Here is a 10403-nt window from a genome sequence, read left to right on the forward strand (position 1 = left end):
CTTAAGGAATTATTGAGGTATTAAGTGAATCCTCATTCTCATGTTCTGTCCTTGTTTGACTTTTCCCTATGAATGTGTCTAATTGCATTTTGAAGAGTTTTATACCTTTGACTTGCATCAGCTACGCGAAACAAGTTTCACAGCTTAATTAGGAATTGTGCCAAACCAAGTGTGTATTCTGGGCTGGACTTTGAGGTTTCTGTCCCCTCCCTACCCCTGCTCCCCTGCTGAAATCTTTCTTCAAATGTGATTAGAATTTCAAAGCTCAACACTTAATAAATGAGAAATTCTGCCCATTTCATCCCTTTGCTGTGACACTCTGGTATACTGGACAATTCAAAAATGCACTCTGTGGATGACAGCCATGTGCTTCATCTACATATTAACATTACTGATTTGTCCCTCAAGCATAGCCAGAGGCCACAGTGAAGTTTGGAGACTGAGTACTGCAAAAGGGTACCTGCAGAGCCTGAAGACAAACATGCTCAGAACTTATTGCCAAGCAGGTTTAACTTAAACTACAGCTTTGCAAGTGAGGCAGATGTGAAATACCAGAGAACAGTATGTCCAAGAATTCCACACTGATCGTGGCTACACTCACCTTATCAGGCAAGAGGAAGAGATAAGCTACTTGTTTGATCAGGCTTAGCATTCTCAGATAATACTGTATCAGCAATGCCTGTTTATAAGCAAAATTCATTCAATATTGTAGATTATAATGTTAGTTCTGGACTAGCCAGCTATGCAAATAGCAAAGAACTTCATCTCAGTTTTTACATCAGAGCAATGCCTGGTGTCTGCTCTATGCTGACAACTCTAACACCCTGGTGCACATCCAGGCATCTCTGAGACACAGGAATTCCCCACCTGCAATTTATAAAGAGTCCTTGGAAAGCCCAGAGTTGATGTGAATCTACCCACTGTTGTGCAGGTAAGGATGAGGGTTGAATAACATTTTTCAGATGTATTAGACCCTCCATTTCAATGCCCGTGCTGGCTAGAAAGAAAATCATGGACAAGAGGCACATGAAATGAAACTAATGAAAAGCCCTCAGGACATATCCTCTGCTGGAGACCCTAGCACAAGGAACACTTCAGAAGGCACAGATTTTGGTTTGTACAGGTTTTTCTCTTAAGCCAACCATTCCCAGATATTTCAGCAGTCAAGAAAGGCAAATGCAGCAGAGATTTAAAAGAGCCCAGTACAGGGTAGGATCTGAGTGTCTGGGGAGCAGCCCTGCTGAAGGGTCCTGGTACACAGCAAGGGCTGAACATGAGTCAGCAGAGCATGGCTGCGGCAACAAAGTCGAACTGGATCCTGAGCTGCAGCCACAGGGGCATTGCTGGCAGTGATGGAGATGAAATCATTCTACTCAGGGTTGGTCAGGTTGCATCTGAACTGCTGTGTCCAGTTCTGGTTACTACACTTCAATTAAGACAGAAGCAGATTGGAGAGGGTTCAAATAAAGGCTGCAAAGATGATCAAAGGGCTGGAGAACATGCTCCATGAAGAAAGGCTGAAGGAGTTGGATCTTTCATCTATGGAGAAGAGAAGGCTTATGGGCATCTCATCACAGTATTCCAGTACTTAGAGGGCAGATACAAGGAGGACAGAGGCTCTTTCTTCACGAGGGGATACATGGAAAAGACAATGGGTACAAGTTGTGCTAGGAGATCTTTCATCTTGATTTAAGAAAGAAATTTTTTATGGTGAGAAAAATAACTCAGTGGAACAACCTTGCCAGGAAAATGGTCCCCATCACCAAAGGTTTCAACCTGAGACTAGTCAGGTTGCTAGGCAATCTCATTGAGGCTCCCTTTCCGAGGGAGAAAACTCGAAAACTTGGGCCAGATGAACTTTTGAGGTCCCTTCCAACCGGGGCTGTTCCACGGTTCTGTGATTTTATGATTTAAATTAGGGCAGGTGTACACTGCACAAATGGCCACTGCAAGTTCCAAGGAGATCAGAAGGACCAGACTGTGTTTGTGCCATTTCCCCAGTCTTGCTCCAAGAGGACATTGCCTGAGATGCACTGGCCCCCACATATGTAGTTGCTACTTGCAGAAATGCTGCTCTATTCTGAGGCAGTGTGTGCAGAGCTGTTACAGCTGCATTAATTGTACAAAATTTTCAAGGAACGGGACAAAATCTACCTTTCAAAGATAAGTGAACTGGTTAATTGAGATTGTTGGGAAAGCAATGTCAGAACAGAGAATTCACTTTCCTTACCATAGACACATTTGCAAAATAGCATCATTTTCTCAGTCATTTCATCAACAAAGGGGAAAGGGAGAGGAGTTGCGAAAATTTTGCACCATGTTCTTTTGTCACTTGTAGAAAGATTCTGAACTGTTTTTTTCTCTTTCTTTTATTTTCTGCCTCAAAAGGACTGTTCCTTTAATTTTATATTTTATCAAAAATATTAAATTTCCACATCTCAAAACAAAGTATCCAGGTCAACCTGACACTAATCCTTTATGAAATATCCTCTGCATAGAACTTCTGGAGTTACTGGTTCCATAGCTAATGAGGATGAGTGGGCAGTCTTTTGCCAAATAGAATTTCCATCTTCTGCAAGTCTCTGCTAATCAACTGTGACTCCATGGGGTCTTGAAGATCATGTTCTTTTTCATTGCACACTTGCAAGAATGATTTCCTCACCAGGTATAACAGCAGCTTGGGGACAAATGATTGTTATGCAGTCTCAATACCAGATTACTTGGCCTGACACAACTTCCCCTGCATGATTTCTGAGTTGGTTTCTAGCAGTTACCTTTTGCTGCTACTGTTGTCCCCAGCTCATGTAGCATGGGTACTCATTATTTCTCTGCTCTCTCACAAGGTTTTTAATAGCACAGTATGGTATGGTGGTAAGTTTTGAACCATTCTTTTATTACTGGTAGGTATCATGTCTTCCATCACCCTTTCACAACCCACTTAGTTTTCTCCTTCATCTGCTCTAGCTTGTGTCATAGCTGATTCTCTCTTTGAGGCATTTTCCAAACATATGGGCATGGCACCAACCACAGTAAAAGTCCAGGCCAGCTGAGAAATGTTGTTACATAATTGCCCAATAATTGTAATTATAATCAGAGACAGATTTTTTTCCTTCTTGATTTTCTTCATACTTTTTTTAATCCACTTTTTTTTTTTTTTTTTTACAGTGTTAGTCTATCGCTGCTCAGCCCTCGCAGACTTCATTCTGCATGCTCCGTGATTCTGCTTCATGACCACAAGATGTCTCCTGTAATCCACGGAAATAGCAAAAGGCTGGCAGAAAGGCTAAAGAGGTGTCCGGAAAAAAAAGGGAACAGCCTCCAGGAAATGCCTGAGAGGAGCTTCCCAACGCATGTCCCATCTCCTACCCAAGAGAAGAGCATCCCAGAGAAAAATGATCAGCTTTGAAAAGAGAAGGAAAACCTGATTAAACTTCTCCTTGAAGCAACAGACTAACTGGAACAACCTGTAAACATTCACAGTTTATAAGCATCCTATGTGCAAGGAGAGACCAGAAGACTGTCAAAGTGCTGAGAAATGTCTGTGAAATTCAATGTGTACAGAAACAAGAGCTTCCTTCAACTGCATTATTTCCAGGATAGAAGCTTCAAGAACCATCATGAATTTTTTGGGCAAACATAGCAAGTCTTAGGCTTTACTTTTCGCTTTTTTTTCAGGCTTGTCCAATATTGGTTATTGTCTCAGTCCACAGTGGAGCAGCAGTGTGTGCAGCCTGCAGTTGTTGGATCCCCTCATTTCCAGGCAGGCCCACAGCATGTGGCAGGTTTTGGTTAATGCATTCCTCCATCCATACTCTAATGTCACACTAAAGAGCAGACTTGCCCTTGCAGAGCTCTGCTTCTAGTTTTGGTTCTCCTTTTAGGAATGTACCTGTAACATGTAATATATCTGGATTTTCCACTCAGACGTTAGAGCTAGTCAGGATGCTTGAGAATATACTTCTAAAACTTTTCATTAAAAAGGAACAGGGGAAAATGATCATGTATTTAGAAATTCAGCACACTGTTAAAAAAAACCAAAAACCCAACCCACCTGACATTTTCTCTATCAATATTTTTTCAGCTTGAAGCTTAGGGAATTTAAAAAAAAAACAAACTAGACAAGTCTTTAGAAATCTCCTGACAAATATTTTTGCCCTCATCAATTATCATTTGCTGGAAGAAACTCATACTGAAATGATATCTGTCATACTAAATGATACACTCTTGTAAATATGTCATTTAATTTATAATTTCTAATTACAACTTGTAAGGCACAGAGGCGTGCAAAACAAAATTAAGTAATATCAATTGCTTTATTCAGATTGACAGGAGAACTCCCAAGACTTAAGCAAATCACAGAAATGGATAAAACCCTGCTGTCAGGATTACCAGCAGTGTAGTACACCAACAGACCTGCACAGACTTCTGAACCAGGTTTCCCACCTGAAATCAGTGTCAGGGTGTTTGTCATGGTACTTCCTCAAGCAGCAAGCTCTGCAGGAAAGGAGCTTTAAGGGATAAGCAGGTGTTGGGAATGGCAGCCTGCAGTCTAACTCCCAAAGGCTGTGCTTAAATATAGAGCCACTACAGACAGAGAGGACACTAACTTTTTACCCCTCCTTGAATGTCCTGGAACTCAGTATTAGAGCACCCATCTCAGCAATTGGCTTTTTTTAAACTCCACATTTAAAGATGCCAAAGGCCCCCTCTCTTTCATGCACTTGTCTGCTATTTAGCTCTTCCAGAAGAAGCACACGCGATACATGTAATGTTGTATTTAAAGGCAAAAGTGTCAGTTGCAATGAGAAGGGTGGAACTTAACCTCAGTACTTTTTCCATGTTCATTTTTATTAAAGGGTATTCTCTTTCTAGCAGTATTTTCTGTCATGAGCAGCTCCACTGGGGTCACAGACTGCTTTTCAGGCTGTAGGATTTACTTCTTGATGAATATAACCCAAAAAAGACAAGTAGAAAATCCTCCTGGCTTTTGAATAAGGATTTATAAGATATCTAAATAATACCAGAGGCTGTTCTGAGGTATAATACATAAACTGACTTGTGGTTTTCATGTGAAATTGAATAAATACATCCAAAGTATATTATTAAATATTTTAATATGAAAGATCACTCTGAGCACTTTTGTAAATTTCTATTCTTGAAATATTGATTCAACAATTTTGAAGAACCACTATGGTTTTCTATAAATACTGAACCAAGCTACCCACAAAATTTGTTGTATGAGTGCATAGGCTACTGCATTCCTCTGTGCAATGTGCATTATGGAATTTATTATTTATGTGTGTTATTCCTTATCCATCATGAATAATCTGAGATGAGCTCAGTTGATTAGAGCATGGTGCTGATAACACCAAGGTTGCATATTTGATCCCCATATGGGCCGTTCACTCGTTGGACCAGGTGATCCTTGTGAGTCCCTTCCAACTCAGAATATTCTGTGATTCTGTGATTGTTAAAAAGAGATGTGACCGAAAAAACTTAGAAAAATGGGTGAATGGTTTAGTTTCAAATTAACTGTAGAAAAGGTATAAGTAAATTGGAATTACGACTATCTGAGTTCTATAATGGTAATAATTACTGGACTTAGAATTTGAGTGATAGCCACCATCTTTGGTAAAATTGATAACTAGGCCTTGAGCTGAAGTATTCTGTTGTTCTGAAACCTTCTCACAGTGATACCTCAATTCCTCAGTTTTCATAGAGCCCATACATTTAACCACATGTGTGTGTGTGTGTGTGTGCGTGCATTGTCTGTATGGGACCCTGGGAACACCCGTTAATGTTTGATTTGTACATACACATTTTATATAGGTGTGTTTGTTTTCCTTCTGTCTTACCCAGCACACCTGACACCTGAGTAATACCTTTGAACTCTCAAATGTCGTTTATTGGTGAAGTCAAACAATGTTTACTCAGCACTAGCTCTAACTTTAAGCTTATCAAAATCGGCTTTGTCCAACATAATCTATCCTATTCTTCCCCAAAAATGCCATAGCTGAACTTTTATTAGGATGCCCCTGTCTCCTTTGACAGAGTCAATATAGCCAGAAGCAAGCACTAAACAAAACAATCTTGAACTAGTTTAATATTTCTCCTCATTTTAGCATCTACACTTACCAGGTTCATCAAGAAACTAAACCTCATCATAATCCTACAGGTCTTAGAAGTTCCTGCATTTTCCTGAAATCTTCAGATTCTTGTGAACCAAACTCCAGCATTAACCCAACCACAGAGTTGACATATATCCCTGCGTCGACAGCCCAAACAGTGAATTAATTTCCCCTACCAGGGTCATCTGCAGCCTGACTCAACACATCTCTTCAACCCAGCAGTCATTTGACTCTTTGGCCCTCTTAAACCCTGGATTAGGGTCAAACTCTAACCCTGGTTTTAATCAGAACTCAGAGTTTAATCTGCAGTTGTGACTAGCATATTTATCCCCTGCTGCCTCTCTGGATCAGCCCTTCCCATCTGAACCTCTAGCTACAGCTCCAGCCTTCACCGAAAGGACCCACATCCTGTCCTGCCTGGTTACCCTGAACTGCCCCCTGCCAGCCCTAGTCCCCATTCTAACTTTAATGTTCTGGTAGGAATACACAACAAGCAGCTTTTTCAAGCTTTCTTTTGTAAAACACAAATCTTTACCCCAATCCTAACACTAGTCTCGGAACTGAACCTTCTCAGTTCGTCCCTGCCATCTCCAGTCATGTCCCATTTCTGTGACAGCGAGGAATGAAGAAATTCATCAATAGCCTGCAGCATCCATGTGGAGAAGGACTGAGGTTACTGTAGGAAAGAAGATTGTTCAGGTGCAAGTTGTTGGTGATTTTGCACCCATGACGCAAGGCACGATTACAATTAGAGCTGAAATTCACCAGCAATGCTGAGACTAACGAAGAACATACAGTCTAGTCCCTGCAAAATGCATGGTGTTAGGTAAGAGCTTCTGCTGTGAGGGATGAGTTATGCCTGCAAGATTTGGTAGGCTGCGTCTAGCAGAGAATGTTTAATATTCAAGTTAGTGTTTCAGAAGAAATGAGCTGAGGGAGGGTTTTGCTGATTGTTGCAATTTGCAAAGCTTAATACTAGGAGTACCCAATTATCTTAACTGGATGTGGTGGTTGAACACCAGCTGGCAACTAAGCTCCACACAGCTGCTCTCTCAGTTCCCCCCAGTGGGCTGAGGGAGGGAATTGGAAGAGTAAAAGTGCGAAAACTCATAGGTTGGGAAAAAAGACAGTTTCATAGGTAAAGCAAAAGTCTCGCATACAAGCAAAGCAAATGATTCACTATTCCCTATGGGTAGGGAGGTGTGCAGCCATCTCCAAGAAAGCCAAGATCTATCACACTTAACAGTGACTTGGGAACACAAACTCCATCACTGAATGCTCCCCTGCTTCCTTCTTGTTCCCCTAGCTCTGTATGCTGAGCATGTTGCCATAGGATATGGAATATTCCACTGGACACGTGGGGTCACTTGTACTGGCTATGTCCCCTCCCAGCTCCTTGTGCAGCCCCAGCCTACTCACTGGTAGGCTGTGAGGAGCAGAAAACACCTAGACTCTGATTTAAGCACTGCTCAGCAACAGCTAAGACATCTCTGTGTTATCAACACTCTTTTCAGTACACTTGAAGTGTGGGACAAGGAGCCAGTGCCAGGGGTGTGGGGTTGTATCTGTTACAGATGCTCGGGATTATAAAGTGGGGGATCAATACCAGGAGTTGGGAACGGCTTTACATTATTTACTAGCCCTGCAGGAACTGTTTAAGGTAGTACTTTGTAATGTAGTTTGTAGATCCTTGGTTTTCAGCAATGGGTTTCTTTTTAAATGAGGCTGAATAAACTCCTTTCCCCAAGGGAGACTGGGAAATCATCTGAAGTCATGTAGAGACACAAGGCATGGCTACAGTGGTGAATTCTGGGTACGTGAGCTTGAAAGAAACTTGGATTATGGAGCACTAGGTGATGTGCCAGGATTTCAGCAGGGAAGCAACCTCCGTGGCAGGCACCCAGGGAAACAGGCAGGCTGGTTCAAGATCAGTGTGGGATCATAGCTGAAGTGCTCAGAGTGATATAATTAACTTGAAAGGGGGATGCAGCTGCATAAACTTCACATCCATACTTGCCCTAGAGAAGGAGCAAGCTCCTGTGGTTGAAGTGTGCTAAGAGGATTCCTTCTGAGTTTGTCGGCACAAAGTGTGCACAAAAGGGTCCAAAAAGCAGCTTTTTCATATGTGAGGATGCTTTTTAATTCTTTTTCCCACCAATCTTTCCATTCTCTGTGGAAAGATGCAAAAAAATCATAATGAAAACAATTATGAGCATACTTGGCCAGTGTCTTCTACTTTGTTATAGGCCACAGAGACCAAAGTCAGCCAGGCCATGTGAGCCACTCCCTCTAGAGACCTGCAACCACAGCTGCTCCTCCTGGGTCAGCTGGCACAGTGTGAGGCTCACCACTGTTCTGCCAGAAATACACAAAGTGCAGCAGATACCCAACAGAGAGTAAAATGAGGCTTTACCCTCATCTGGGGTGAGGTACTGCAGAAACATGTAATGGCAAAGGGTCCTTTGAAGCACAGAGCAAAAGTGCAGCAGAGAAACAAGCAGAAATACAAATTTTAAACACTGTGGAACTTCAAAAGGTGCAGAAGTTCTGTCACAGGTGAGACAATGTTAGCATCAGACCAGGACTTCTGAAACTCAGCTTCAGACCATCATCTTGAATTGGACTACCCTGCCCGGAGGTGTCCATAGGCTGTATTCCACCGCTCAGTGAGACATGCTGGCAGTATGAGACATAAAAATGCAAACCAACTCACCTCATTAAATTCTGCATAGGGGATACATACATACCTGCTGTATGACAGTTTCTTTTTTGTTTTGTTTTGTTTTTTAACTAGCCATTTGCACAGAGCAAGACAAACGCTTCCATCTTTCTAACTGACACCAAAGCAGATTATAGCTAAATTCTTTGCTCTGAGAAAGAGTACCTGTGCTGTGGCCCCTAAAAACCAGTGTTGCTTACATCAGGCTTTAATGCATTTGAATACCTTGTGTATTAGAAACTATATTAAAAAATTCAGTATCATTTCTTTTAAAATTACTAATGGAAAGTGATAATTTCACAAATACCTTTTTACTTTTGGAACATTTTTACTCTTTTGTCAGCGAGTGTCTCTGCTTACAAAGGATATTTTTAAAACCATTTTTCCTACATTTTATTTTAGTCAGAAAGCCCTTGCGTCCACACTAACAGTGAAAAACAAAAAACAAGATTGAGGTTTTTCGTTCAGGAAAACTTATTTCCTGTAAACAATTTTTCTTTTTTTTAACTAAGGTAAATATTGCATGATAATCTGTGCAAGCCCATATAATGCAGAGTAGGAGCATTAACTTTTGAAGCCAATATATTTGCTTCAGAAGTTAATGGAATTCTGGCTTCCCCTGCCCCTATTCCTCACAGAGCAGAGTACAAATGCATTCATGAGTTTAAAGGCACTTCTTTTACCCAAAGTGCCTACAGCTGTTGCATGAAAAAAATGCCTGCTGAGATTTACAAGAGTTCAAACTTAAACCCTCTTTGTGCAACCTAACCTGCTCCCTTCACAAGTGTATTTGTCTTCAAAACCATGCACTATTTCCATTAGCACATACAGACAGATTGACATCTGTATTCATGGATTTGTACAAACAGAGAAACAATATAAACTATTTTTCAGGTCCATGCTGAATACTTATATTTAATTTTTGTCCTTCGACTTTTAAATGTACCATTTCTATGCATATAGCCATACCAACTGTTTCTCTTGAAAAATATATTATGACAGAGATTCCCACAAAAGCCGCGGGCAGGAAGGTCTCCCAGGGTGCCTTTGAAGGTCTTCCCCATAGAAGTTTGTCTTCAAAGGTTTTCTGAGTTCAGGCATTCCAAAGTTGCAGCTTATTCTTTTGAAGTTCTCCAGGAAGCTTTGTTGCTGTGTGGCCTGAGGACACTTCTGTTATTTGTTTTCTTTTGACTAGTTCAGAAAAAAAATTAACCAGGTGGTACCAGGAAACCAAAATAATCTACTCAGCAGCTTCCACAAGAGGGTGCAGTTGCATTTTGTTAAATCCGGAGCCAACCACAATTAATAAACGGATTGCAGCAACAGCTGCCAGGCTGCCTACAGAAATGACTAATGGAACAATTATAGAAAAAAAAACATTAGTGTGGTGAAAGATGAGAAAAATTATATTGAAACACACTGAATTTATTAATAAACAGCACTGTCAGATGATGTTGAATAAAAAACTTGGCCCTTCACAACTCTGTGGGATCCATTTGTAATTTGTTTTCTTCGAGCTAGTGCCACAAGCATTCCAAGGGGAAGCCCCCAGCTAT

The sequence above is a fragment of the Geospiza fortis genome, unplaced genomic scaffold, assembly GCF_000277835.1.
Source record: "Geospiza fortis unplaced genomic scaffold, GeoFor_1.0 scaffold53, whole genome shotgun sequence".
Classification (NCBI taxonomy): domain Eukaryota; kingdom Metazoa; phylum Chordata; class Aves; order Passeriformes; family Thraupidae; genus Geospiza; species Geospiza fortis.